General features: G+C 41.8%; 31 non-coding genes across 31 annotated transcripts; 13 read left to right on the top strand and 18 right to left on the bottom strand.

Annotated features, from left to right (window-relative positions):
* Nucleotides 1-891: 891 nt before the first annotated feature.
* On the bottom strand, nucleotides 892-964 carry trnak-uuu (transfer RNA lysine (anticodon UUU)). The gene has a single exon. It is a non-coding gene; the product is annotated as a tRNA-Lys (tRNA).
* Nucleotides 965-1,130: 166 nt separating this feature from the next.
* Nucleotides 1,131-1,202, top strand: trnaw-cca (transfer RNA tryptophan (anticodon CCA)). The gene has a single exon. It is a non-coding gene; the product is annotated as a tRNA-Trp (tRNA).
* A 1,161-nt stretch (nucleotides 1,203-2,363) lies between these two features.
* Nucleotides 2,364-2,436, bottom strand: trnak-uuu (transfer RNA lysine (anticodon UUU)). Its single transcript has one exon. It is a non-coding gene; the product is annotated as a tRNA-Lys (tRNA).
* Nucleotides 2,437-2,602: 166 nt separating this feature from the next.
* On the top strand, nucleotides 2,603-2,674 carry trnaw-cca (transfer RNA tryptophan (anticodon CCA)). The gene has a single exon. It is a non-coding gene; the product is annotated as a tRNA-Trp (tRNA).
* A 1,161-nt stretch (nucleotides 2,675-3,835) lies between these two features.
* trnak-uuu (transfer RNA lysine (anticodon UUU)) lies at nucleotides 3,836-3,908 on the bottom strand. The gene has a single exon. It is a non-coding gene; the product is annotated as a tRNA-Lys (tRNA).
* Nucleotides 3,909-4,074: 166 nt separating this feature from the next.
* On the top strand, nucleotides 4,075-4,146 carry trnaw-cca (transfer RNA tryptophan (anticodon CCA)). Its single transcript has one exon. It is a non-coding gene; the product is annotated as a tRNA-Trp (tRNA).
* Nucleotides 4,147-5,307: 1,161 nt separating this feature from the next.
* Nucleotides 5,308-5,380, bottom strand: trnak-uuu (transfer RNA lysine (anticodon UUU)). The gene has a single exon. It is a non-coding gene; the product is annotated as a tRNA-Lys (tRNA).
* A 1,399-nt stretch (nucleotides 5,381-6,779) lies between these two features.
* trnak-uuu (transfer RNA lysine (anticodon UUU)) lies at nucleotides 6,780-6,852 on the bottom strand. The gene has a single exon. It is a non-coding gene; the product is annotated as a tRNA-Lys (tRNA).
* Nucleotides 6,853-7,018: 166 nt separating this feature from the next.
* trnaw-cca (transfer RNA tryptophan (anticodon CCA)) lies at nucleotides 7,019-7,090 on the top strand. Its single transcript has one exon. It is a non-coding gene; the product is annotated as a tRNA-Trp (tRNA).
* Nucleotides 7,091-8,251: 1,161 nt separating this feature from the next.
* trnak-uuu (transfer RNA lysine (anticodon UUU)) lies at nucleotides 8,252-8,324 on the bottom strand. The gene has a single exon. It is a non-coding gene; the product is annotated as a tRNA-Lys (tRNA).
* Nucleotides 8,325-8,490: 166 nt separating this feature from the next.
* trnaw-cca (transfer RNA tryptophan (anticodon CCA)) lies at nucleotides 8,491-8,562 on the top strand. Its single transcript has one exon. It is a non-coding gene; the product is annotated as a tRNA-Trp (tRNA).
* Nucleotides 8,563-9,723: 1,161 nt separating this feature from the next.
* trnak-uuu (transfer RNA lysine (anticodon UUU)) lies at nucleotides 9,724-9,796 on the bottom strand. Its single transcript has one exon. It is a non-coding gene; the product is annotated as a tRNA-Lys (tRNA).
* Nucleotides 9,797-9,962: 166 nt separating this feature from the next.
* trnaw-cca (transfer RNA tryptophan (anticodon CCA)) lies at nucleotides 9,963-10,034 on the top strand. The gene has a single exon. It is a non-coding gene; the product is annotated as a tRNA-Trp (tRNA).
* Nucleotides 10,035-11,195: 1,161 nt separating this feature from the next.
* trnak-uuu (transfer RNA lysine (anticodon UUU)) lies at nucleotides 11,196-11,268 on the bottom strand. Its single transcript has one exon. It is a non-coding gene; the product is annotated as a tRNA-Lys (tRNA).
* Nucleotides 11,269-12,667: 1,399 nt separating this feature from the next.
* trnak-uuu (transfer RNA lysine (anticodon UUU)) lies at nucleotides 12,668-12,740 on the bottom strand. The gene has a single exon. It is a non-coding gene; the product is annotated as a tRNA-Lys (tRNA).
* A 166-nt stretch (nucleotides 12,741-12,906) lies between these two features.
* trnaw-cca (transfer RNA tryptophan (anticodon CCA)) lies at nucleotides 12,907-12,978 on the top strand. The gene has a single exon. It is a non-coding gene; the product is annotated as a tRNA-Trp (tRNA).
* Nucleotides 12,979-14,139: 1,161 nt separating this feature from the next.
* Nucleotides 14,140-14,212, bottom strand: trnak-uuu (transfer RNA lysine (anticodon UUU)). Its single transcript has one exon. It is a non-coding gene; the product is annotated as a tRNA-Lys (tRNA).
* A 166-nt stretch (nucleotides 14,213-14,378) lies between these two features.
* Nucleotides 14,379-14,450, top strand: trnaw-cca (transfer RNA tryptophan (anticodon CCA)). Its single transcript has one exon. It is a non-coding gene; the product is annotated as a tRNA-Trp (tRNA).
* Nucleotides 14,451-15,611: 1,161 nt separating this feature from the next.
* On the bottom strand, nucleotides 15,612-15,684 carry trnak-uuu (transfer RNA lysine (anticodon UUU)). Its single transcript has one exon. It is a non-coding gene; the product is annotated as a tRNA-Lys (tRNA).
* Nucleotides 15,685-15,850: 166 nt separating this feature from the next.
* trnaw-cca (transfer RNA tryptophan (anticodon CCA)) lies at nucleotides 15,851-15,922 on the top strand. The gene has a single exon. It is a non-coding gene; the product is annotated as a tRNA-Trp (tRNA).
* Nucleotides 15,923-17,083: 1,161 nt separating this feature from the next.
* trnak-uuu (transfer RNA lysine (anticodon UUU)) lies at nucleotides 17,084-17,156 on the bottom strand. Its single transcript has one exon. It is a non-coding gene; the product is annotated as a tRNA-Lys (tRNA).
* A 166-nt stretch (nucleotides 17,157-17,322) lies between these two features.
* On the top strand, nucleotides 17,323-17,394 carry trnaw-cca (transfer RNA tryptophan (anticodon CCA)). The gene has a single exon. It is a non-coding gene; the product is annotated as a tRNA-Trp (tRNA).
* Nucleotides 17,395-18,555: 1,161 nt separating this feature from the next.
* trnak-uuu (transfer RNA lysine (anticodon UUU)) lies at nucleotides 18,556-18,628 on the bottom strand. Its single transcript has one exon. It is a non-coding gene; the product is annotated as a tRNA-Lys (tRNA).
* A 1,399-nt stretch (nucleotides 18,629-20,027) lies between these two features.
* trnak-uuu (transfer RNA lysine (anticodon UUU)) lies at nucleotides 20,028-20,100 on the bottom strand. Its single transcript has one exon. It is a non-coding gene; the product is annotated as a tRNA-Lys (tRNA).
* A 166-nt stretch (nucleotides 20,101-20,266) lies between these two features.
* trnaw-cca (transfer RNA tryptophan (anticodon CCA)) lies at nucleotides 20,267-20,338 on the top strand. Its single transcript has one exon. It is a non-coding gene; the product is annotated as a tRNA-Trp (tRNA).
* A 1,159-nt stretch (nucleotides 20,339-21,497) lies between these two features.
* trnak-uuu (transfer RNA lysine (anticodon UUU)) lies at nucleotides 21,498-21,570 on the bottom strand. Its single transcript has one exon. It is a non-coding gene; the product is annotated as a tRNA-Lys (tRNA).
* A 166-nt stretch (nucleotides 21,571-21,736) lies between these two features.
* Nucleotides 21,737-21,808, top strand: trnaw-cca (transfer RNA tryptophan (anticodon CCA)). The gene has a single exon. It is a non-coding gene; the product is annotated as a tRNA-Trp (tRNA).
* A 1,161-nt stretch (nucleotides 21,809-22,969) lies between these two features.
* Nucleotides 22,970-23,042, bottom strand: trnak-uuu (transfer RNA lysine (anticodon UUU)). Its single transcript has one exon. It is a non-coding gene; the product is annotated as a tRNA-Lys (tRNA).
* Nucleotides 23,043-24,441: 1,399 nt separating this feature from the next.
* On the bottom strand, nucleotides 24,442-24,514 carry trnak-uuu (transfer RNA lysine (anticodon UUU)). Its single transcript has one exon. It is a non-coding gene; the product is annotated as a tRNA-Lys (tRNA).
* Nucleotides 24,515-24,680: 166 nt separating this feature from the next.
* trnaw-cca (transfer RNA tryptophan (anticodon CCA)) lies at nucleotides 24,681-24,752 on the top strand. Its single transcript has one exon. It is a non-coding gene; the product is annotated as a tRNA-Trp (tRNA).
* A 1,161-nt stretch (nucleotides 24,753-25,913) lies between these two features.
* Nucleotides 25,914-25,986, bottom strand: trnak-uuu (transfer RNA lysine (anticodon UUU)). Its single transcript has one exon. It is a non-coding gene; the product is annotated as a tRNA-Lys (tRNA).
* Nucleotides 25,987-26,106: the final 120 nt, after the last annotated feature.

Below are 26,106 nucleotides of genomic sequence, written 5' to 3'. Positions count from 1 at the left end.
AGAGTGCCCAAAGTAAACTGCCTGTTACTCAGGCCCAGAATCTAGGATATGCATATAAATGGTAGATTTGGATAGAACACACTTTAAAGTTTCCAAAACCGTTCAAATGATGTCTGTGAGTATAACAGAACTGATATGGCAGGTGAAAATCTGAGGAAAATCCATCCGGGAAGTGGGACTTTATTTGACGTGGGAAGTTTTCAATTGAATGCCTATTGAGTTTCTAATGGGTTAGGACCCAGATTGCAGTTCCTATGGCTTCCACTAGATGTCAACAGTCTTTAGACATTGTTTCAGGATTGTTTTCTGAAAAATGAAGAAGAATGAGACCTTCTGTCAGTGGACTGAGGAAGCATGCAGTGCTGGTTTGCGCACATGACCAAGTGCGTGCCCGTCGTTGTTTTTCCTTTCTATTGAATACGCTATTGTCTGGTTGAAATATTATCGAGTATTTAGACAATTGCCAACCTGAAGATTAATTATAAAAATCGTTTGACATGTTTCAACAAACTTTACCGGTACTGTTCGGACGTATTCGTCTGCGTGTTTTGACCGCCTTTGAGCCAGTGGATTACTGAACACAACGCGCCAACAAAACTGAGTTTTTGGGATATAAAGAGGGACTTTATTGAACAAAACAAACATTTATTGTGTAGCTGAGACTCTTGTGACTGCAACCAGATGAAAATCTTCAAAGGTAAGTGATTAATTTGATGGCTATTTCTGACTTTCGTGACTCTATATGATTGGAAAATGTTTGTATGCTTTTGGAAGAGGGGCGCTGTCCTCAGATAATCGCATGGTATGCTTTCGCAGTAAAGCCATTTTTAAATCTGACCAAATACAAGTATGGAAAGACTGCCTAGTGAAGGAAGGTGAACATTAAAGCAGTGCCCGAACAGGGACTTGAACCCTGGACCCTCAGATTAAAAGTCTGATGCTCTACCGACTGAGCTATTCGGGCTCTGCATTCACTTATTTTCATACACCTAACCTGTCGGGCAGAGGCACGTGCTGACGAGGGGGCATTGTCAGATAATACATTTCCCAAGAGATCCAGGCCTCCATTCCAAATGATACAATCAACGAAATCTGAACTAGGCATCCCCTCCAAAGACGCGTTTTGTCTAGACCTCGTGGCGCAACGGTAGCGCGTCTGACTCCAGATCAGAAGGTTGCGTGTTCAAATCACGTCGTGGTGAGTGTTTTTATGTGTGCAATCTCTACCTCTTTTAAACAGCGAAGTCAATGAATCAACACAAGTACCAATGTGGCTTACAGTACAAACCTCGAACGAAAACAACCAAACCAATTCTGCTTTAGATGACAATTGTCTCTCATAAAAGCCTGTCACACTGCAAATTCCCAGATCAGATGATGCTGTGTGATTGATTCACAGGCTTAAATCAGTCTTCGAACACAGATTTTAACTTCTTATGGCTTAGGGGAAGTGATTCGACATCTGGATGAGAAGAGTGCCCAAAGTAAACTGCCTGTTACTCAGGCCCAGAATCTAGGATATGCATATAAATGGTAGATGTGGATAGAACACACTTTAAAGTTTCCAAAACCATTCAAATGATGTCTGTGAGTATAACAGAACTGATATGGCAGGTGAAAATCTGAGGAAAATCCATCCGGGAAGTGGGATTTTTTTTGATGTGGGAAGTTTTCAATTGAATGCCTATTGAGTTTCTAATGGGTTAGGACCCAGATTGCAGTTCCTATGGCTTCCACTAGATGTCAACAGTCTTTAGACATTGTTTCAGGATTGTTTTCTGAAAAATGAAGAAGAATGAGACCTTCTGTCAGTGGACTGAGGAAGCATGCAGTGCTGGTTTGCGCACATGACCAAGTGCGTGCCCGTCGTTGTTTTTCCTTTCTATTGAATACGCTATTGTCCGGTTGAAATATTATTGCGTATTTAGACAATTGCCAACCTGAAGATTAATTATAAAAATCGTTTGACATGTTTCAACAAACTTTACCGGTACTGTTCGGACGTATTCGTCTGCGTGTTTTGACCGCCTTTGAGCCAGTGGATTACTGAACACAACGCGCCAACAAAACTGAGTTTTTGGGATATAAAGAGGGACTTTATTGAACAAAACAAACATTTATTGTGTAGCTGAGACTCTTGTGACTGCAACCAGATGAAAATCTTCAAAGGTAAGTGATTAATTTGATGGCTATTTCTGACTTTCGTGACTCTATATGATTGGAAAATGTTTGTATGCTTTTGGAAGAGGGGCGCTGTCCTCAGATAATCGCATGGTATGCTTTCGCAGTAAAGCCATTTTTAAATCTGACCAAATACAAGTATGGAAAGACTGCCTAGTGAAGGAAGGTGAACATTAAAGCAGCGCCCGAACAGGGACTTGAACCCTGGACCCTCAGATTAAAAGTCTGATGCTCTACCGACTGAGCTATTCGGGCTCTGCATTCACTTATTTTCATACACCTAACCTGTCGGGCAGAGGCACGTGCTGACGAGGGGGCATTGTCAGATAATACATTTCCCAAGAGATCCAGGCCTCCATTCCAAATGATACAATCAACGAAATCTGAACTAGGCATCCCCTCCAAAGACGCATTTTGTCTAGACCTCGTGGCGCAACGGTAGCGCGTCTGACTCCAGATCAGAAGGTTGCGTGTTCAAATCACGTCGTGGTCAGTGTTTTTATGTGTGCAATCTCTACCTCCTTTAAACAGCGAAGTCAATGAATCAACACAAGTACCAATGTGGCTTACAGTACAAAGCTCGAACGAAAACAACCAAACCAATTCTGCTTTAGATGACAATTGTCTCTCATAAAAGCCTGTCACACTGCAAATTCCCAGATCAGATGATGCTGTGTGATTGATTCACAGGCTTAAATCAGTCTTCGAACACAGATTTTAACTTCTTATGGCTTAGGGGAAGTGATTCGACATCTGGATGAGAAGAGTGCCCAAAGTAAACTGCCTGTTACTCAGGCCCAGAATCTAGGATATGCATATAAATGGTAGATTTGGATAGAACACACTTTAAAGTTTCCAAAACCATTCAAATTATGTCTGTGAGTATAACAGAACTGATATGGCAGGTGAAAATCTGAGGAAAATCCATCCGGGAAGTGGGATTTTTTTTGATGTGGGAAGTTTTCAATTGAATGCCTATTGAGTTTCTAATGGGTTAGGACCCAGATTGCAGTTCCTATGGCTTCCACTAGATGTCAACAGTCTTTAGACATTGTTTCAGGATTGTTTTCTGAAAAATGAAGAAGAATGAGACCTTCTGTCAGTGGACTGAGGAAGCATGCAGTGCTGGTTTGCGCACATGACCAAGTGCGTGCCCGTCGTTGTTTTTCCTTTCTATTGAATACGCTATTGTCTGGTTGAAATATTATCGAGTATTTAGACAATTGCCAACCTGAAGATTAATTATAAAAATCGTTTGACATGTTTCAACAAACTTTACCGGTACTGTTCGGACGTATTCGTCTGCGTGTTTTGACCGCCTTTGAGCCAGTGGATTACTGAACACAACGCGCCAACAAAACTGAGTTTTTGGGATATAAAGAGGGACTTTATTGAACAAAACAAACATTTATTGTGTAGCTGAGACTCTTGTGACTGCAACCAGATGAAAATCTTCAAAGGTAAGTGATTAATTTGATGGCTATTTCTGACTTTCGTGACTCTATATGATTGGAAAATGTTTGTATGCTTTTGGAAGAGGGGCGCTGTCCTCAGATAATCGCATGGTATGCTTTCGCAGTAAAGCCATTTTTAAATCTGACCAAATACAAGTATGGAAAGACTGCCTAGTGAAGGAAGGTGAACATTAAAGCAGCGCCCGAACAGGGACTTGAACCCTGGACCCTCAGATTAAAAGTCTGATGCTCTACCGACTGAGCTATTCGGGCTCTGCATTCACTTATTTTCATACACCTAACCTGTCGGGCAGAGGCACGTGCTGACGAGGGGGCATTGTCAGATAATACATTTCCCAAGAGATCCAGGCCTCCATTCCAAATGATACAATCAACGAAATCTGAACTAGGCATCCCCTCCAAAGACGCGTTTTGTCTAGACCTCGTGGCGCAACGGTAGCGCGTCTGACTCCAGATCAGAAGGTTGCGTGTTCAAATCACGTCGTGGTGAGTGTTTTTATGTGTGCAATCTCTACCTCTTTTAAACAGCGAAGTCAATGAATCAACACAAGTACCAATGTGGCTTACAGTACAAACCTCGAACGAAAACAACCAAACCAATTCTGCTTTAGATGACAATTGTCTCTCATAAAAGCCTGTCACACTGCAAATTCCCAGATCAGATGATGCTGTGTGATTGATTCACAGGCTTAAATCAGTCTTCGAACACAGATTTTAACTTCATATGGCTTAGGGGAAGTGATTCGACATCTGGATGAGAAGAGTGCCCAAAGTAAACTGCCTGTTACTCAGGCCCAGAATCTAGGATATGCATATAAATGGTAGATGTGGATAGAACACACTTTAAAGTTTCCAAAACCATTCAAATGATGTCTGTGAGTATAACAGAACTGATATGGCAGGTGAAAATCTGAGGAAAATCCATCCGGGAAGTGGGATTTTTTTTGATGTGGGAAGTTTTCAATTGAATGCCTATTGAGTTTCTAATGGGTTAGGACCCAGATTGCAGTTCCTATGGCTTCCACTAGATGTCAACGGTCTTTAGACATTGTTTCAGGATTGTTTTCTGAAAAATGAAGAAGAATGAGACCTTCTGTCAGTGGACTGAGGAAGCATGCAGTGCTGGTTTGCGCACATGACCAAGTGCGTGCCCGTCGTTGTTTTTCCTTTCTATTGAATACGCTATTGTCCGGTTGAAATATTATTGCGTATTTAGACAATTGCCAACCTGAAGATTAATTATAAAAATCGTTTGACATGTTTCAACAAACTTTACCGGTACTGTTCGGACGTATTCGTCTGCGTGTTTTGACCGCCTTTGAGCCAGTGGATTACTGAACACAACGCGCCAACAAAACTGAGTTTTTGGGATATAAAGAGGGACTTTATTGAACAAAACAAACATTTATTGTGTAGCTGAGACTCTTGTGACTGCAACCAGATGAAAATCTTCAAAGGTAAGTGATTAATTTGATGGCTATTTCTGACTTTCGTGACTCTATATGATTGGAAAATGTTTGTATGCTTTTGGAAGAGGGGCGCTGTCCTCAGATAATCGCATGGTATGCTTTCGCAGTAAAGCCATTTTTAAATCTGACCAAATACAAGTATGGAAAGACTGCCTAGTGAAGGAAGGTGAACATTAAAGCAGCGCCCGAACAGGGACTTGAACCCTGGACCCTCAGATTAAAAGTCTGATGCTCTACCGACTGAGCTATTCGGGCTCTGCATTCACTTATTTTCATACACCTAACCTGTCGGGCAGAGGCACGTGCTGACGAGGGGGCATTGTCAGATAATACATTTCCCAAGAGATCCAGGCCTCCATTCCAAATGATACAATCAACGAAATCTGAACTAGGCATCCCCTCCAAAGACGCGTTTTGTCTAGACCTCATGGCGCAACGGTAGCGCGTCTGACTCCAGATCAGAAGGTTGCGTGTTCAAATCACGTCGTGGTGAGTGTTTTTATGTGTGCAATCTCTACCTCTTTTAAACAGCGAAGTCAATGAATCAACACAAGTACCAATGTGGCTTACAGTACAAACCTCGAACGAAAACAACCAAACCAATTCTGCTTTAGATGACAATTGTCTCTCATAAAAGCCTGTCACACTGCAAATTCCCAGATCAGATGATGCTGTGTGATTGATTCACAGGCTTAAATCAGTCTTCGAACACGGATTTTAACTTCTTATGGCTTAGGGGAAGTGATTCGACATCTGGATGAGAAGAGTGCCCAAAGTAAACTGCCTGTTACTCAGGCCCAGAATCTAGGATATGCATATAAATGGTAGATTTGGATAGAACACACTTTAAAGTTTCCAAAACCATTCAAATGATGTCTGTGAGTATAACAGAACTGATATGGCAGGTGAAAATCTGAGGAAAATCCATCCGGGAAGTGGGATTTTTTTTGATGTGGGAAGTTTTCAATTGAATGCCTATTGAGTTTCTAATGGGTTAGGACCCAGATTGCAGTTCCTATGGCTTCCACTAGATGTCAACAGTCTTTAGACATTGTTTCAGGATTGTTTTCTGAAAAATGAAGAAGAATGAGACCTTCTGTCAGTGGACTGAGGAAGCATGCAGTGCTGGTTTGCGCACATGACCAAGTGCGTGCCCGTCGTTGTTTTTCCTTTCTATTGAATACGCTATTGTCCGGTTGAAATATTATTGCGTATTTAGACAATTGCCAACCTGAAGATTAATTATAAAAATCGTTTGACATGTTTCAACAAACTTTACCGGTACTGTTCGGACGTATTCGTCTGCGTGTTTTGACCGCCCTTGAGCCAGTGGATTACTGAACACAACGCGCCAACAAAACTGAGTTTTTGGGATATAAAGAGGGACTTTATTGAACAAAACAAACATTTATTGTGTAGCTGAGACTCTTGTGACTGCAACCAGATGAAAATCTTCAAAGGTAAGTGATTAATTTGATGGCTATTTCTGACTTTCGTGACTCTATATGATTGGAAAATGTTTGTATGCTTTTGGAAGAGGGGCGCTGTCCTCAGATAATCGCATGGTATGCTTTCGCAGTAAAGCCATTTTTAAATCTGACCAAATACAAGTATGGAAAGACTGCCTAGTGAAGGAAGGTGAACATTAAAGCAGTGCCCGAACAGGGACTTGAACCCTGGACCCTCAGATTAAAAGTCTGATGCTCTACCGACTGAGCTATTCGGGCTCTGCATTCACTTATTTTCATACACCTAACCTGTCGGGCAGAGGCACGTGCTGACGAGGGGGCATTGTCAGATAATACATTTCCCAAGAGATCCAGGCCTCCATTCCAAATGATACAATCAACGAAATCTGAACTAGGCATCCCCTCCAAAGACGCGTTTTGTCTAGACCTCGTGGCGCAACGGTAGCGCGTCTGACTCCAGATCAGAAGGTTGCGTGTTCAAATCACGTCGTGGTGAGTGTTTTTATGTGTGCAATCTCTACCTCTTTTAAACAGCGAAGTCAATGAATCAACACAAGTACCAATGTGGCTTACAGTACAAACCTCGAACGAAAACAACCAAACCAATTCTGCTTTAGATGACAATTGTCTCTCATAAAAGCCTGTCACACTGCAAATTCCCAGATCAGATGATGCTGTGTGATTGATTCACAGGCTTAAATCAGTCTTCGAACACAGATTTTAACTTCTTATGGCTTAGGGGAAGTGATTCGACATCTGGATGAGAAGAGTGCCCAAAGTAAACTGCCTGTTACTCAGGCCCAGAATCTAGGATATGCATATAAATGGTAGATGTGGATAGAACACACTTTAAAGTTTCCAAAACCATTCAAATGATGTCTGTGAGTATAACAGAACTGATATGGCAGGTGAAAATCTGAGGAAAATCCATCCGGGAAGTGGGATTTTTTTTGATGTGGGAAGTTTTCAATTGAATGCCTATTGAGTTTCTAATGGGTTAGGACCCAGATTGCAGTTCCTATGGCTTCCACTAGATGTCAACAGTCTTTAGACATTGTTTCAGGATTGTTTTCTGAAAAATGAAGAAGAATGAGACCTTCTGTCAGTGGACTGAGGAAGCATGCAGTGCTGGTTTGCGCACATGACCAAGTGCGTGCCCGTCGTTGTTTTTCCTTTCTATTGAATACGCTATTGTCCGGTTGAAATATTATTGCGTATTTAGACAATTGCCAACCTGAAGATTAATTATAAAAATCGTTTGACATGTTTCAACAAACTTTACCGGTACTGTTCGGACGTATTCGTCTGCGTGTTTTGACCGCCTTTGAGCCAGTGGATTACTGAACACAACGCGCCAACAAAACTGAGTTTTTGGGATATAAAGAGGGACTTTATTGAACAAAACAAACATTTATTGTGTAGCTGAGACTCTTGTGACTGCAACCAGATGAAAATCTTCAAAGGTAAGTGATTAATTTGATGGCTATTTCTGACTTTCGTGACTCTATATGATTGGAAAATGTTTGTATGCTTTTGGAAGAGGGGCGCTGTCCTCAGATAATCGCATGGTATGCTTTCGCAGTAAAGCCATTTTTAAATCTGACCAAATACAAGTATGGAAAGACTGCCTAGTGAAGGAAGGTGAACATTAAAGCAGCGCCCGAACAGGGACTTGAACCCTGGACCCTCAGATTAAAAGTCTGATGCTCTACCGACTGAGCTATTCGGGCTCTGCATTCACTTATTTTCATACACCTAACCTGTCGGGCAGAGGCACGTGCTGACGAGGGGGCATTGTCAGATAATACATTTCCCAAGAGATCCAGGCCTCCATTCCAAATGATACAATCAACGAAATCTGAACTAGGCATCCCCTCCAAAGACGCATTTTGTCTAGACCTCGTGGCGCAACGGTAGCGCGTCTGACTCCAGATCAGAAGGTTGCGTGTTCAAATCACGTCGTGGTCAGTGTTTTTATGTGTGCAATCTCTACCTCCTTTAAACAGCGAAGTCAATGAATCAACACAAGTACCAATGTGGCTTACAGTACAAAGCTCGAACGAAAACAACCAAACCAATTCTGCTTTAGATGACAATTGTCTCTCATAAAAGCCTGTCACACTGCAAATTCCCAGATCAGATGATGCTGTGTGATTGATTCACAGGCTTAAATCAGTCTTCGAACACAGATTTTAACTTCTTATGGCTTAGGGGAAGTGATTCGACATCTGGATGAGAAGAGTGCCCAAAGTAAACTGCCTGTTACTCAGGCCCAGAATCTAGGATATGCATATAAATGGTAGATTTGGATAGAACACACTTTAAAGTTTCCAAAACCATTCAAATTATGTCTGTGAGTATAACAGAACTGATATGGCAGGTGAAAATCTGAGGAAAATCCATCCGGGAAGTGGGATTTTTTTTGATGTGGGAAGTTTTCAATTGAATGCCTATTGAGTTTCTAATGGGTTAGGACCCAGATTGCAGTTCCTATGGCTTCCACTAGATGTCAACAGTCTTTAGACATTGTTTCAGGATTGTTTTCTGAAAAATGAAGAAGAATGAGACCTTCTGTCAGTGGACTGAGGAAGCATGCAGTGCTGGTTTGCGCACATGACCAAGTGCGTGCCCGTCGTTGTTTTTCCTTTCTATTGAATACGCTATTGTCTGGTTGAAATATTATCGAGTATTTAGACAATTGCCAACCTGAAGATTAATTATAAAAATCGTTTGACATGTTTCAACAAACTTTACCGGTACTGTTCGGACGTATTCGTCTGCGTGTTTTGACCGCCTTTGAGCCAGTGGATTACTGAACACAACGCGCCAACAAAACTGAGTTTTTGGGATATAAAGAGGGACTTTATTGAACAAAACAAACATTTATTGTGTAGCTGAGACTCTTGTGACTGCAACCAGATGAAAATCTTCAAAGGTAAGTGATTAATTTGATGGCTATTTCTGACTTTCGTGACTCTATATGATTGGAAAATGTTTGTATGCTTTTGGAAGAGGGGCGCTGTCCTCAGATAATCGCATGGTATGCTTTCGCAGTAAAGCCATTTTTAAATCTGACCAAATACAAGTATGGAAAGACTGCCTAGTGAAGGAAGGTGAACATTAAAGCAGCGCCCGAACAGGGACTTGAACCCTGGACCCTCAGATTAAAAGTCTGATGCTCTACCGACTGAGCTATTCGGGCTCTGCATTCACTTATTTTCATACACCTAACCTGTCGGGCAGAGGCACGTGCTGACGAGGGGGCATTGTCAGATAATACATTTCCCAAGAGATCCAGGCCTCCATTCCAAATGATACAATCAACGAAATCTGAACTAGGCATCCCCTCCAAAGACGCGTTTTGTCTAGACCTCGTGGCGCAACGGTAGCGCGTCTGACTCCAGATCAGAAGGTTGCGTGTTCAAATCACGTCGTGGTGAGTGTTTTTATGTGTGCAATCTCTACCTCTTTTAAACAGCGAAGTCAATGAATCAACACAAGTACCAATGTGGCTTACAGTACAAACCTCGAACGAAAACAACCAAACCAATTCTGCTTTAGATGACAATTGTCTCTCATAAAAGCCTGTCACACTGCAAATTCCCAGATCAGATGATGCTGTGTGATTGATTCACAGGCTTAAATCAGTCTTCGAACACAGATTTTAACTTCATATGGCTTAGGGGAAGTGATTCGACATCTGGATGAGAAGAGTGCCCAAAGTAAACTGCCTGTTACTCAGGCCCAGAATCTAGGATATGCATATAAATGGTAGATGTGGATAGAACACACTTTAAAGTTTCCAAAACCATTCAAATGATGTCTGTGAGTATAACAGAACTGATATGGCAGGTGAAAATCTGAGGAAAATCCATCCGGGAAGTGGGATTTTTTTTGATGTGGGAAGTTTTCAATTGAATGCCTATTGAGTTTCTAATGGGTTAGGACCCAGATTGCAGTTCCTATGGCTTCCACTAGATGTCAACGGTCTTTAGACATTGTTTCAGGATTGTTTTCTGAAAAATGAAGAAGAATGAGACCTTCTGTCAGTGGACTGAGGAAGCATGCAGTGCTGGTTTGCGCACATGACCAAGTGCGTGCCCGTCGTTGTTTTTCCTTTCTATTGAATACGCTATTGTCCGGTTGAAATATTATTGCGTATTTAGACAATTGCCAACCTGAAGATTAATTATAAAAATCGTTTGACATGTTTCAACAAACTTTACCGGTACTGTTCGGACGTATTCGTCTGCGTGTTTTGACCGCCTTTGAGCCAGTGGATTACTGAACACAACGCGCCAACAAAACTGAGTTTTTGGGATATAAAGAGGGACTTTATTGAACAAAACAAACATTTATTGTGTAGCTGAGACTCTTGTGACTGCAACCAGATGAAAATCTTCAAAGGTAAGTGATTAATTTGATGGCTATTTCTGACTTTCGTGACTCTATATGATTGGAAAATGTTTGTATGCTTTTGGAAGAGGGGCGCTGTCCTCAGATAATCGCATGGTATGCTTTCGCAGTAAAGCCATTTTTAAATCTGACCAAATACAAGTATGGAAAGACTGCCTAGTGAAGGAAGGTGAACATTAAAGCAGTGCCCGAACAGGGACTTGAACCCTGGACCCTCAGATTAAAAGTCTGATGCTCTACCGACTGAGCTATTCGGGCTCTGCATTCACTTATTTTCATACACCTAACCTGTCGGGCAGAGGCACGTGCTGACGAGGGGGCATTGTCAGATAATACATTTCCCAAGAGATCCAGGCCTCCATTCCAAATGATACAATCAACGAAATCTGAACTAGGCATCCCCTCCAAAGACGCGTTTTGTCTAGACCTCATGGCGCAACGGTAGCGCGTCTGACTCCAGATCAGAAGGTTGCGTGTTCAAATCACGTCGTGGTGAGTGTTTTTATGTGTGCAATCTCTACCTCTTTTAAACAGCGAAGTCAATGAATCAACACAAGTACCAATGTGGCTTACAGTACAAACCTCGAACGAAAACAACCAAACCAATTCTGCTTTAGATGACAATTGTCTCTCATAAAAGCCTGTCACACTGCAAATTCCCAGATCAGATGATGCTGTGTGATTGATTCACAGGCTTAAATCAGTCTTCGAACACGGATTTTAACTTCTTATGGCTTAGGGGAAGTGATTCGACATCTGGATGAGAAGAGTGCCCAAAGTAAACTGCCTGTTACTCAGGCCCAGAATCTAGGATATGCATATAAATGGTAGATTTGGATAGAACACACTTTAAAGTTTCCAAAACCATTCAAATGATGTCTGTGAGTATAACAGAACTGATATGGCAGGTGAAAATCTGAGGAAAATCCATCCGGGAAGTGGGATTTTTTTTGATGTGGGAAGTTTTCAATTGAATGCCTATTGAGTTTCTAATGGGTTAGGACCCAGATTGCAGTTCCTATGGCTTCCACTAGATGTCAACAGTCTTTAGACATTGTTTCAGGATTGTTTTCTGAAAAATGAAGAAGAATGAGACCTTCTGTCAGTGGACTGAGGAAGCATGCAGTGCTGGTTTGCGCACATGACCAAGTGCGTGCCCGTCGTTGTTTTTCCTTTCTATTGAATACGCTATTGTCCGGTTGAAATATTATTGCGTATTTAGACAATTGCCAACCTGAAGATTAATTATAAAAATCGTTTGACATGTTTCAACAAACTTTACCGGTACTGTTCGGACGTATTCGTCTGCGTGTTTTGACCGCCCTTGAGCCAGTGGATTACTGAACACAACGCGCCAACAAAACTGAGTTTTTGGGATATAAAGAGGGACTTTATTGAACAAAACAAACATTTATTGTGTAGCTGAGACTCTTGTGACTGCAACCAGATGAAAATCTTCAAAGGTAAGTGATTAATTTGATGGCTATTTCTGACTTTCGTGACTCTATATGATTGGAAAATGTTTGTATGCTTTTGGAAGAGGGGCGCTGTCCTCAGATAATCGCATGGTATGCTTTCGCAGTAAAGCCATTTTTAAATCTGACCAAATACAAGTATGGAAAGACTGCCTAGTGAAGGAAGGTGAACATTAAAGCAGTGCCCGAACAGGGACTTGAACCCTGGACCCTCAGATTAAAAGTCTGATGCTCTACCGACTGAGCTATTCGGGCTCTGCATTCACTTATTTTCATACACCTAACCTGTCGGGCAGAGGCACGTGCTGACGAGGGGGCATTGTCAGATAATACATTTCCCAAGAGATCCAGGCCTCCATTCCAAATGATACAATCAACGAAATCTGAACTAGGCATCCCCTCCAAAGACGCGTTTTGTCTAGACCTCGTGGCGCAACGGTAGCGCGTCTGACTCCAGATCAGAAGGTTGCGTGTTCAAATCACGTCGTGGTGAGTGTTTTTATGTGTGCAATCTCTACCTCTTTTAAACAGCGAAGTCAATGAATCAACACAAGTACCAATGTGGCTTACAGTACAAACCTCGAACGAAAACAACCAAACCAATTCTGCTTTAGATGACAATTGTCTCTCATAAAAGCCTGTCACACTGCAAATTCCCAGATCAGATGATGCTGTGTGATTGATTCACAGGCTTAAATCAGTCTTCGAACACAGATTTTAACTTCTTATGGCTTAGGGGAAGTGATTCGACATCTGGATGAGAAGAGTGCCCAAAGTAAACTGCCTGTTACTCAGGCCCAGAATCTAGGATATGCATATAAATGGTAGATGTGGATAGAACACACTTTAAAGTTTCCAAAACCATTCAAATGATGTCTGTGAGTATAACAGAACTGATATGGCAGGTGAAAATCTGAGGAAAATCCATCCGGGAAGTGGGATTTTTTTTGATGTGGGAAGTTTTCAATTGAATGCCTATTGAGTTTCTAATGGGTTAGGACCCAGATTGCAGTTCCTATGGCTTCCACTAGATGTCAACAGTCTTTAGACATTGTTTCAGGATTGTTTTCTGAAAAATGAAGAAGAATGAGACCTTCTGTCAGTGGACTGAGGAAGCATGCAGTGCTGGTTTGCGCACATGACCAAGTGCGTGCCCGTCGTTGTTTTTCCTTTCTATTGAATACGCTATTGTCCGGTTGAAATATTATTGCGTATTTAGACAATTGCCAACCTGAAGATTAATTATAAAAATCGTTTGACATGTTTCAACAAACTTTACCGGTACTGTTCGGACGTATTCGTCTGCGTGTTTTGACCGCCTTTGAGCCAGTGGATTACTGAACACAACGCGCCAACAAAACTGAGTTTTTGGGATATAAAGAGGGACTTTATTGAACAAAACAAACATTTATTGTGTAGCTGAGACTCTTGTGACTGCAACCAGATGAAAATCTTCAAAGGTAAGTGATTAATTTGATGGCTATTTCTGACTTTCGTGACTCTATATGATTGGAAAATGTTTGTATGCTTTTGGAAGAGGGGCGCTGTCCTCAGATAATCGCATGGTATGCTTTCGCAGTAAAGCCATTTTTAAATCTGACCAAATACAAGTATGGAAAGACTGCCTAGTGAAGGAAGGTGAACATTAAAGCAGCGCCCGAACAGGGACTTGAACCCTGGACCCTCAGATTAAAAGTCTGATGCTCTACCGACTGAGCTATTCGGGCTCTGCATTCACTTATTTTCATACACCTAACCTGTCGGGCAGAGGCACGTGCTGACGAGGGGGCATTGTCAGATAATACATTTCCCAAGAGATCCAGGCCTCCATTCCAAATGATACAATCAACGAAATCTGAACTAGGCATCCCCTCCAAAGACGCATTTTGTCTAGACCTCGTGGCGCAACGGTAGCGCGTCTGACTCCAGATCAGAAGGTTGCGTGTTCAAATCACGTCGTGGTCAGTGTTTTTATGTGTGCAATCTCTACCTCCTTTAAACAGCGAAGTCAATGAATCAACACAAGTACCAATGTGGCTTACAGTACAAAGCTCGAACGAAAACAACCAAACCAATTCTGCTTTAGATGACAATTGTCTCTCATAAAAGCCTGTCACACTGCAAATTCCCAGATCAGATGATGCTGTGTGATTGATTCACAGGCTTAAATCAGTCTTCGAACACAGATTTTAACTTCTTATGGCTTAGGGGAAGTGATTCGACATCTGGATGAGAAGAGTGCCCAAAGTAAACTGCCTGTTACTCAGGCCCAGAATCTAGGATATGCATATAAATGGTAGATTTGGATAGAACACACTTTAAAGTTTCCAAAACCATTCAAATTATGTCTGTGAGTATAACAGAACTGATATGGCAGGTGAAAATCTGAGGAAAATCCATCCGGGAAGTGGGATTTTTTTTGATGTGGGAAGTTTTCAATTGAATGCCTATTGAGTTTCTAATGGGTTAGGACCCAGATTGCAGTTCCTATGGCTTCCACTAGATGTCAACAGTCTTTAGACATTGTTTCAGGATTGTTTTCTGAAAAATGAAGAAGAATGAGACCTTCTGTCAGTGGACTGAGGAAGCATGCAGTGCTGGTTTGCGCACATGACCAAGTGCGTGCCCGTCGTTGTTTTTCCTTTCTATTGAATACGCTATTGTCTGGTTGAAATATTATCGAGTATTTAGACAATTGCCAACCTGAAGATTAATTATAAAAATCGTTTGACATGTTTCAACAAACTTTACCGGTACTGTTCGGACGTATTCGTCTGCGTGTTTTGACCGCCTTTGAGCCAGTGGATTACTGAACACAACGCGCCAACAAAACTGAGTTTTTGGGATATAAAGAGGGACTTTATTGAACAAAACAAACATTTATTGTGTAGCTGAGACTCTTGTGACTGCAACCAGATGAAAATCTTCAAAGGTAAGTGATTAATTTGATGGCTATTTCTGACTTTCGTGACTCTATATGATTGGAAAATGTTTGTATGCTTTTGGAAGAGGGGCGCTGTCCTCAGATAATCGCATGGTATGCTTTCGCAGTAAAGCCATTTTTAAATCTGACCAAATACAAGTATGGAAAGACTGCCTAGTGAAGGAAGGTGAACATTAAAGCAGCGCCCGAACAGGGACTTGAACCCTGGACCCTCAGATTAAAAGTCTGATGCTCTACCGACTGAGCTATTCGGGCTCTGCATTCACTTATTTTCATACACCTAACCTGTCGGGCAGAGGCACGTGCTGACGAGGGGGCATTGTCAGATAATACATTTCCCAAGAGATCCAGGCCTCCATTCCAAATGATACAATCAACGAAATCTGAACTAGGCATCCCCTCCAAAGACGCGTTTTGTCTAGACCTCGTGGCGCAACGGTAGCGCGTCTGACTCCAGATCAGAAGGTTGCGTGTTCAAATCACGTCGTGGTGAGTGTTTTTATGTGTGCAATCTCTACCTCTTTTAAACAGCGAAGTCAATGAATCAACACAAGTACCAATGTGGCTTACAGTACAAACCTCGAACGAAAACAACCAAACCAATTCTGCTTTAGATGACAATTGTCTCTCATAAAAGCCTGTCACACTGCAAATTCCCAGATCAGATGATGCTGTGTGATTGATTCACAGGCTTAAATCAGTCTTCGAACACAGATTTTAACTTCATATGGCTTAGGGGAAGTGATTCGACATCTGGATGAGAAGAGTGCCCAAAGTAAACTGCCTGTTACTCAGGCCCAGAATCTAGGATATGCATATAAATGGTAGATGTGGATAGAACACACTTTAAAGTTTCCAAAACCATTCAAATGATGTCTGTGAGTATAACAGAACTGATATGGCAGGTGAAAATCTGAGGAAAATCCATCCGGGAAGTGGGATTTTTTTTGATGTGGGAAGTTTTCAATTGAATGCCTATTGAGTTTCTAATGGGTTAGGACCCAGATTGCAGTTCCTATGGCTTCCACTAGATGTCAACGGTCTTTAGACATTGTTTCAGGATTGTTTTCTGAAAAATGAAGAAGAATGAGACCTTCTGTCAGTGGACTGAGGAAGCATGCAGTGCTGGTTTGCGCACATGACCAAGTGCGTGCCCGTCGTTGTTTTTCCTTTCTATTGAATACGCTATTGTCCGGTTGAAATATTATTGCGTATTTAGACAATTGCCAACCTGAAGATTAATTATAAAAATCGTTTGACATGTTTCAACAAACTTTACCGGTACTGTTCGGACGTATTCGTCTGCGTGTTTTGACCGCCTTTGAGCCAGTGGATTACTGAACACAACGCGCCAACAAAACTGAGTTTTTGGGATATAAAGAGGGACTTTATTGAACAAAACAAACATTTATTGTGTAGCTGAGACTCTTGTGACTGCAACCAGATGAAAATCTTCAAAGGTAAGTGATTAATTTGATGGCTATTTCTGACTTTCGTGACTCTATATGATTGGAAAATGTTTGTATGCTTTTGGAAGAGGGGCGCTGTCCTCAGATAATCGCATGGTATGCTTTCGCAGTAAAGCCATTTTTAAATCTGACCAAATACAAGTATGGAAAGACTGCCTAGTGAAGGAAGGTGAACATTAAAGCAGCGCCCGAACAGGGACTTGAACCCTGGACCCTCAGATTAAAAGTCTGATGCTCTACCGACTGAGCTATTCGGGCTCTGCATTCACTTATTTTCATACACCTAACCTGTCGGGCAGAGGCACGTGCTGACGAGGGGGCATTGTCAGATAATACATTTCCCAAGAGATCCAGGCCTCCATTCCAAATGATACAATCAACGAAATCTGAACTAGGCATCCCCTCCAAAGACGCGTTTTGTCTAGACCTCGTGGCGCAACGGTAGCGCGTCTGACTCCAGATCAGAAGGTTGCGTGTTCAAATCACGTCGTGGTGAGTGTTTTTATGTGTGCAATCTCTACCTCTTTTAAACAGCGAAGTCAATGAATCAACACAAGTACCAATGTGGCTTACAGTACAAACCTCGAACGAAAACAACCAAACCAATTCTGCTTTAGATGACAATTGTCTCTCATAAAAGCCTGTCACACTGCAAATTCCCAGATCAGATGATGCTGTGTGATTGATTCACAGGCTTAAATCAGTCTTCGAACACAGATTTTAACTTCATATGGCTTAGGGGAAGTGATTCGACATCTGGATGAGAAGAGTGCCCAAAGTAAACTGCCTGTTACTCAGGCCCAGAATCTAGGATATGCATATAAATGGTAGATGTGGATAGAACACACTTTAAAGTTTCCAAAACCATTCAAATGATGTCTGTGAGTATAACAGAACTGATATGGCAGGTGAAAATCTGAGGAAAATCCATCCGGGAAGTGGGATTTTTTTTGATGTGGGAAGTTTTCAATTGAATGCCTATTGAGTTTCTAATGGGTTAGGACCCAGATTGCAGTTCCTATGGCTTCCACTAGATGTCAACGGTCTTTAGACATTGTTTCAGGATTGTTTTCTGAAAAATGAAGAAGAATGAGACCTTCTGTCAGTGGACTGAGGAAGCATGCAGTGCTGGTTTGCGCACATGACCAAGTGCGTGCCCGTCGTTGTTTTTCCTTTCTATTGAATACGCTATTGTCCGGTTGAAATATTATTGCGTATTTAGACAATTGCCAACCTGAAGATTAATTATAAAAATCGTTTGACATGTTTCAACAAACTTTACCGGTACTGTTCGGACGTATTCGTCTGCGTGTTTTGACCGCCTTTGAGCCAGTGGATTACTGAACACAACGCGCCAACAAAACTGAGTTTTTGGGATATAAAGAGGGACTTTATTGAACAAAACAAACATTTATTGTGTAGCTGAGACTCTTGTGACTGCAACCAGATGAAAATCTTCAAAGGTAAGTGATTAATTTGATGGCTATTTCTGACTTTCGTGACTCTATATGATTGGAAAATGTTTGTATGCTTTTGGAAGAGGGGCGCTGTCCTCAGATAATCGCATGGTATGCTTTCGCAGTAAAGCCATTTTTAAATCTGACCAAATACAAGTATGGAAAGACTGCCTAGTGAAGGAAGGTGAACATTAAAGCAGTGCCCGAACAGGGACTTGAACCCTGGACCCTCAGATTAAAAGTCTGATGCTCTACCGACTGAGCTATTCGGGCTCTGCATTCACTTATTTTCATACACCTAACCTGTCGGGCAGAGGCACGTGCTGACGAGGGGGCATTGTCAGATAATACATTTCCCAAGAGATCCAGGCCTCCATTCCAAATGATACAATCAACGAAATCTGAACTAGGCATCCCCTCCAAAGACGCGTTTTGTCTAGACCTCATGGCGCAACGGTAGCGCGTCTGACTCCAGATCAGAAGGTTGCGTGTTCAAATCACGTCGTGGTGAGTGTTTTTATGTGTGCAATCTCTACCTCTTTTAAACAGCGAAGTCAATGAATCAACACAAGTACCAATGTGGCTTACAGTACAAACCTCGAACGAAAACAACCAAACCAATTCTGCTTTAGATGACAATTGTCTCTCATAAAAGCCTGTCACACTGCAAATTCCCAGATCAGATGATGCTGTGTGATTGATTCACAGGCTTAAATCAGTCTTCGAACACGGATTTTAACTTCTTATGGCTTAGGGGAAGTGATTCGACATCTGGATGAGAAGAGTGCCCAAAGTAAACTGCCTGTTACTCAGGCCCAGAATCTAGGATATGCATATAAATGGTAGATTTGGATAGAACACACTTTAAAGTTTCCAAAACCATTCAAATGATGTCTGTGAGTATAACAGAACTGATATGGCAGGTGAAAATCTGAGGAAAATCCATCCGGGAAGTGGGATTTTTTTTGATGTGGGAAGTTTTCAATTGAATGCCTATTGAGTTTCTAATGGGTTAGGACCCAGATTGCAGTTCCTATGGCTTCCACTAGATGTCAACAGTCTTTAGACATTGTTTCAGGATTGTTTTCTGAAAAATGAAGAAGAATGAGACCTTCTGTCAGTGGACTGAGGAAGCATGCAGTGCTGGTTTGCGCACATGACCAAGTGCGTGCCCGTCGTTGTTTTTCCTTTCTATTGAATACGCTATTGTCCGGTTGAAATATTATTGCGTATTTAGACAATTGCCAACCTGAAGATTAATTATAAAAATCGTTTGACATGTTTCAACAAACTTTACCGGTACTGTTCGGACGTATTCGTCTGCGTGTTTTGACCGCCCTTGAGCCAGTGGATTACTGAACACAACGCGCCAACAAAACTGAGTTTTTGGGATATAAAGAGGGACTTTATTGAACAAAACAAACATTTATTGTGTAGCTGAGACTCTTGTGACTGCAACCAGATGAAAATCTTCAAAGGTAAGTGATTAATTTGATGGCTATTTCTGACTTTCGTGACTCTATATGATTGGAAAATGTTTGTATGCTTTTGGAAGAGGGGCGCTGTCCTCAGATAATCGCATGGTATGCTTTCGCAGTAAAGCCATTTTTAAATCTGACCAAATACAAGTATGGAAAGACTGCCTAGTGAAGGAAGGTGAACATTAAAGCAGTGCCCGAACAGGGACTTGAACCCTGGACCCTCAGATTAAAAGTCTGATGCTCTACCGACTGAGCTATTCGGGCTCTGCATTCACTTATTTTCATACACCTAACCTGTCGGGCAGAGGCACGTGCTGACGAGGGGGCATTGTCAGATAATACATTTCCCAAGAGATCCAGGCCTCCATTCCAAATGATACAATCAACGAAATCTGAACTAGGCATCCCCTCCAAAGACTCGTTTTGTCTAGACCTCGTGGCGCAACGGTAGCGCGTCTGACTCCAGATCAGAAGGTTGCGTGTTCAAATCACGTCGTGGTGAGTGTTTTTATGTGTGCAATCTCTACCTCTTTTAAACAGCGAAGTCAATGAATCAACACAAGTACCAATGTGGCTTACAGTACAAACCTCGAACGAAAACAACCAAACCAATTCTGCTTTAGATGACAATTGTCTCTCATAAAAGCCTGTCACACTGCAAATTCCCAGATCAGATGATGCTGTGTGATTGATTGACAGGCTTAAATCAGTCTTCGAACACGGATTTTAACTTCTTATGGCTTAGGGGAAGTGATTCGACATCTGGATGAGAAGAGTGCCCAAAGTAAACTGCCTGTTACTCAGGCCCAGAATCTAGGATATGCATATAAATGGTAGATTTGGATAGAACACTTTAAAGTTTCCAAAACCGTTCAAATGATGTCTGTGAGTATAACAGAACTGATATGGCAGGTGAAAATCTGAGGAAAATCCATCCGGGAAGTGGGACTTTATTTGACGTGGGAAGTTTTCAATTGAATGCCTATTGAGTTTCTAATGGGTTAGGACCCAGATTGCAGTTCCTATGGCTTCCACTAGATGTCAACAGTCTTTAGACATTGTTTCAGGATTGTTTTCTGAAAAATGAAGAAGAATGAGACCTTCTGTCAGTGGACTGAGGAAGCATGCAGTGCTGGTTTGCGCACATGACCAAGTGCGTGCCCGTCGTTGTTTTTCCTTTCTATTGAATACGCTATTGTCCGGTTGAAATATTATCGAGTATTTAGACAATTGCCAACCTGAAGATTAATTATAAAAATCGTTTGACATGTTTCAACAAACTTTACCGGTACTGTTCGGACGTATTCGTCTGCGTGTTTTGACCGCCTTTGAGCCAGTGGATTACTGAACACAACGCGCCAACAAAACTGAGTTTTTGGGATATAAAGAGGGACTTTATTGAACAAAACAAACATTTATTGTGTAGCTGAGACTCTTGTGACTGCAACCAGATGAAAATCTTCAAAGGTAAGTGATTAATTTGATGGCTATTTCTGACTTTCGTGACTCTATATGATTGGAAAATGTTTGTATGCTTTTGGAAGAGGGGCGCTGTCCTCAGATAATCGCATGGTATGCTTTCGCAGTAAAGCCATTTTTAAATCTGACCAAATACAAGTATGGAAAGACTGCCTAGTGAAGGAAGGTGAACATTAAAGCAGCGCCCGAACAGGGACTTGAACCCTGGACCCTCAGATTAAAAGTCTGATGCTCTACCGACTGAGCTATTCGGGCTCTGCATTTACTTATTTTCATACACCTAACCTGTCGGGCAGAGGCACGTGCTGACGAGGGGGCATTGTCAGATAATACATTTCCCAAGAGATCCAGGCCTCCATTCCAAATGATACAATCAACGAAATCTGAACTAGGCATCCCCTCCAAAGACGCGTTTTGTCTAGACCTCGTGGCGCAACGGTAGCGCGTCTGACTCCAGATCAGAAGGTTGCGTGTTCAAATCACGTCGTGGTCAGTGTTTTTATGTGTGCAATCTCTACCTCCTTTAAACAGCGAAGTCAATGAATCAACACAAGTACCAATGTGGCTTACAGTACAAACCTCGAACGAAAACAACCAAACCAATTCTGCTTTAGATGACAATTGTCTCTCATAAAAGCCTGTCACACTGCAAATTCCCAGATCAGATGATGCTGTGTGATTGATTGACAGGCTTAAATCAGTCTTCGAACACGGATTTTAACTTCTTATGGCTTAGGGGAAGTGATTCGACATCTGGATGAGAAGAGTGCCCAAAGTAAACTGCCTGTTACTCAGGCCCAGAATCTAGGATATGCATATAAATGGTAGATTTGGATAGAACACACTTTAAAGTTTCCAAAACCATTCAAATGATGTCTGTGAGTATAACAGAACTGATATGGCAGGTGAAAATCTGAGGAAAATCCATCCGGGAAGTGGGACTTTATTTGACGTGGGAAGTTTTCAATTGAATGCCTATTGAGTTTCTAATGGGTTAGGACCCAGATTGCAGTTCCTATGGCTTCCACTAGATGTCAACAGTCTTTAGACATTGTTTCAGGATTGTTTTCTGAAAAATGAAGAAGAATGAGACCTTCTGTCAGTGGACTGAGGAAGCATGCAGTGCTGGTTTGCGCACATGACCAAGTGCGTGCCCGTCGTTGTTTTTCCTTTCTATTGAATACGCTATTGTCCGGTTGAAATATTATCGAGTATTTAGACAATTGCCAACCTGAAGATTAATTATAAAAATCGTTTGACATGTTTCAACAAACTTTACCGGTACTGTTCGGACGTATTCGTCTGCGTGTTTTGACCGCCTTTGAGCCAGTGGATTACTGAACACAACGCGCCAACAAAACTGAGTTTTTGGGATATAAAGAGGGACTTTATTGAACAAAACAAACATTTATTGTGTAGCTGAGACTCTTGTGACTGCAACCAGATGAAAATCTTCAAAGGTAAGTGATTAATTTGATGGCTATTTCTGACTTTCGTGACTCTATATGATTGGAAAATGTTTGTATGCTTTTGGAAGAGGGGCGCTGTCCTCAGATAATCGCATGGTATGCTTTCGCAGTAAAGCCATTTTTAAATCTGACCAAATACAAGTATGGAAAGACTGCCTAGTGAAGGAAGGTGAACATTAAAGCAGCGCCCGAACAGGGACTTGAACCCTGGACCCTCAGATTAAAAGTCTGATGCTCTACCGACTGAGCTATTCGGGCTCTGCATTCACTTATTTTCATACACCTAACCTGTCGGGCAGAGGCACGTGCTGACGAGGGGGCATTGTCAGATAATACATTTCCCAAGAGATCCAGGCCTCCATTCCAAATGATACAATCAACGAAATCTGAACTAGGCATCCCCTCCAAAGACGCGTTTTGTCTAGACCTTATGGCGCAACGGTAGCGCGTCTGACTCCAGATCAGAAGGTTGCGTGTTCAAATCACGTCGTGGTGAGTGTTTTTATGTGTGCAATCTCTACCTCCTTTAAACAGCGAAGTCAATGAATCAACACAAGTACCAATGTGGCTTACAGTACAAACCTCGAACGAAAACAACCAAACCAATTCTGCTTTAGATGACAATTGTCTCTCATAAAAGCCTGTCACACTGCAAATTCCCAGATCAGATGATGCTGTGTGATTGATTCACAGGCTTAAATCAGTCTTCGAACACAGATTTTAACTTCTTATGGCTTAGGGGAAGTGATTCGACATCTGGATGAGAAGAGTGCCCAAAGTAAACTGCCTGTTACTCAGGCCCAGAATCTAGGATATGCATATAAATGGTAGATTTGGATAGAACACACTTTAAAGTTTCCAAAACCATTCAAATGATGTCTGTGAGTATAACAGAACTGATATGGCAGGTGAAAATCTGAGGAAAATCCATCCGGGAAGTGGGATTTTTTTTGATGTGGGAAGTTTTCAATTGAATGCCTATTGAGTTTCTAATGGGTTAGGACCCAGATTGCAGTTCCTATGGCTTCCACTAGATGTCAACAGTCTTTAGACATTGTTTCAGGATTGTTTTCTGAAAAATGAAGAAGAATGAGACCTTCTGTCAGTGGACTGAGGAAGCATGCAGTGCTGGTTTGCGCACATGACCAAGTGCGTGCCCGTCGTTGTTTTTCCTTTCTATTGAATACGCTATTGTCCGGTTGAAATATTATCGAGTATTTAGACAATTGCCAACCTGAAGATTAATTATAAAAATCGTTTGACATGTTTCAACAAACTTTACCGGTACTGTTCGGACGTATTCGTCTGCGTGTTTTGACCGCCTTTGAGCCAGTGGATTACTGAACACAACGCGCCAACAAAACTGAGTTTTTGGGATATAAAGAGGGACTTTATTGAACAAAACAAACATTTATTGTGTAGCTGAGACTCTTGTGACTGCAACCAGATGAAAATCTTCAAAGGTAAGTGATTAATTTGATGGCTATTTCTGACTTTCGTGACTCTATATGATTGGAAAATGTTTGTATGCTTTTGGAAGAGGGGCGCTGTCCTCAGATAATCGCATGGTATGCTTTCGCAGTAAAGCCATTTTTAAATCTGACCAAATACAAGTATGGAAAGACTGCCTAGTGAAGGAAGGTGAACATTAAAGCAGCGCCCGAACAGGGACTTGAACCCTGGACCCTCAGATTAAAAGTCTGATGCTCTACCGACTGAGCTATTCGGGCTCTGCATTCACTTATTTTCATACACCTAACCTGTCGGGCAGAGGCACGTGCTGACGAGGGGGCATTGTCAGATAATACATTTCCCAAGAGATCCAGGCCTCCATTCCAAATGATACAATCAACGAAATCTGAACTAGGCATCCCCTCCAAAGACGCGTTTTGTCTAGACCTCGTGGCGCAACGGTAGCGCGTCTGACTCCAGATCAGAAGGTTGCGTGTTCAAATCACGTCGTGGTGAGTGTTTTTATGTGTGCAATCTCTACCTCCTTTAAACAGCGAAGTCAATGAATCAACACAAGTACCAATGTGGCTTACAGTACAAACCTCGAACGAAAACAACCAAACCAATTCTGCTTTAGATGACAATTGTCTCTCATAAAAGCCTGTCACACTGCAAATTCCCAGATCAGATGATGCTGTGTGATTGATTCACAGGCTTAAATCAGTCTTCGAACACAGATTTTAACTTCTTATGGCTTAGGGGAAGTGATTCGACATCTGGATGAGAAGAGTGCCCAAAGTAAACTGCCTGTTACTCAGGCCCAGAATCTAGGATATGCATATAAATGTTAGATTTGGATAGAACACACTTTAAAGTTTCCAAAACCATTCAAATGATGTCTGTGAGTATAACAGAACTGATATGGCAGGTGAAAATCTGAGGAAAATCCATCCGGGAAGTGGGATTTTTTTTGATGTGGGAAGTTTTCAATTGAATGCCTATTGAGTTTCTAATGGGTTAGGACCCAGATTGCAGTTCCTATGGCTTCCACTAGATGTCAACAGTCTTTAGACATTGTTTCAGGATTGTTTTCTGAAAAATGAAGAAGAATGAGACCTTCTGTCAGTGGACTGAGGAAGCATGCAGTGCTGGTTTGCGCACATGACCAAGTGCGTGCCCGTCGTTGTTTTTCCTTTCTATTGAATACGCTATTGTCCGGTTGAAATATTATCGAGTATTTAGACAATTGCCAACCTGAAGATTAATTATAAAAATCGTTTGACATGTTTCAACAAACTTTACCGGTACTGTTCGGACGTATTCGTCTGCGTGTTTTGACCGCCTTTGAGCCAGTGGATTACTGAACACAACGCGCCAACAAAACTGAGTTTTTGGGATATAAAGAGGGACTTTATTGAACAAAACAAACATTTATTGTGTAGCTGAGACTCTTGTGACTGCAACCAGATGAAAATCTTCAAAGGTAAGTGATTAATTTGATCGCTATTTCTGACTTTCGTGACTCTATATGATTGGAAAATGTTTGTGTGCTTTTGGAAGAGGGGCGCTGTCCTCAGATAATCGCATGGTATGCTTTCGCAGTAAAGCCATTTTTAAATCTGACCAAATACAAGTATGGAAAGACTGCCTAGTGAAGGAAGGTGAACATTAAAGCAGCGCCCGAACAGGGACTTGAACCCTGGACCCTCAGATTAAAAGTCTGATGCTCTACCGACTGAGCTATTCGGGCTCTGCATTTACTTATTTTCATACACCTAACCTGTCGGGCAGAGGCACGTGCTGACGAGGGGGCATTGTCAGATAATACATTTCCCAAGAGATCCAGGCCTCCATTCCAAATGATACAATC

This window comes from Salmo salar, chromosome 03, assembly GCF_965601325.2.
Source record: "Salmo salar chromosome 03, fSalSal1, whole genome shotgun sequence".
Lineage (NCBI taxonomy): Eukaryota > Metazoa > Chordata > Actinopteri > Salmoniformes > Salmonidae > Salmo > Salmo salar.
Note: the sequence above shows the minus strand (reverse complement) of the source record. Positions and strands in the feature narration are given on the sequence as shown.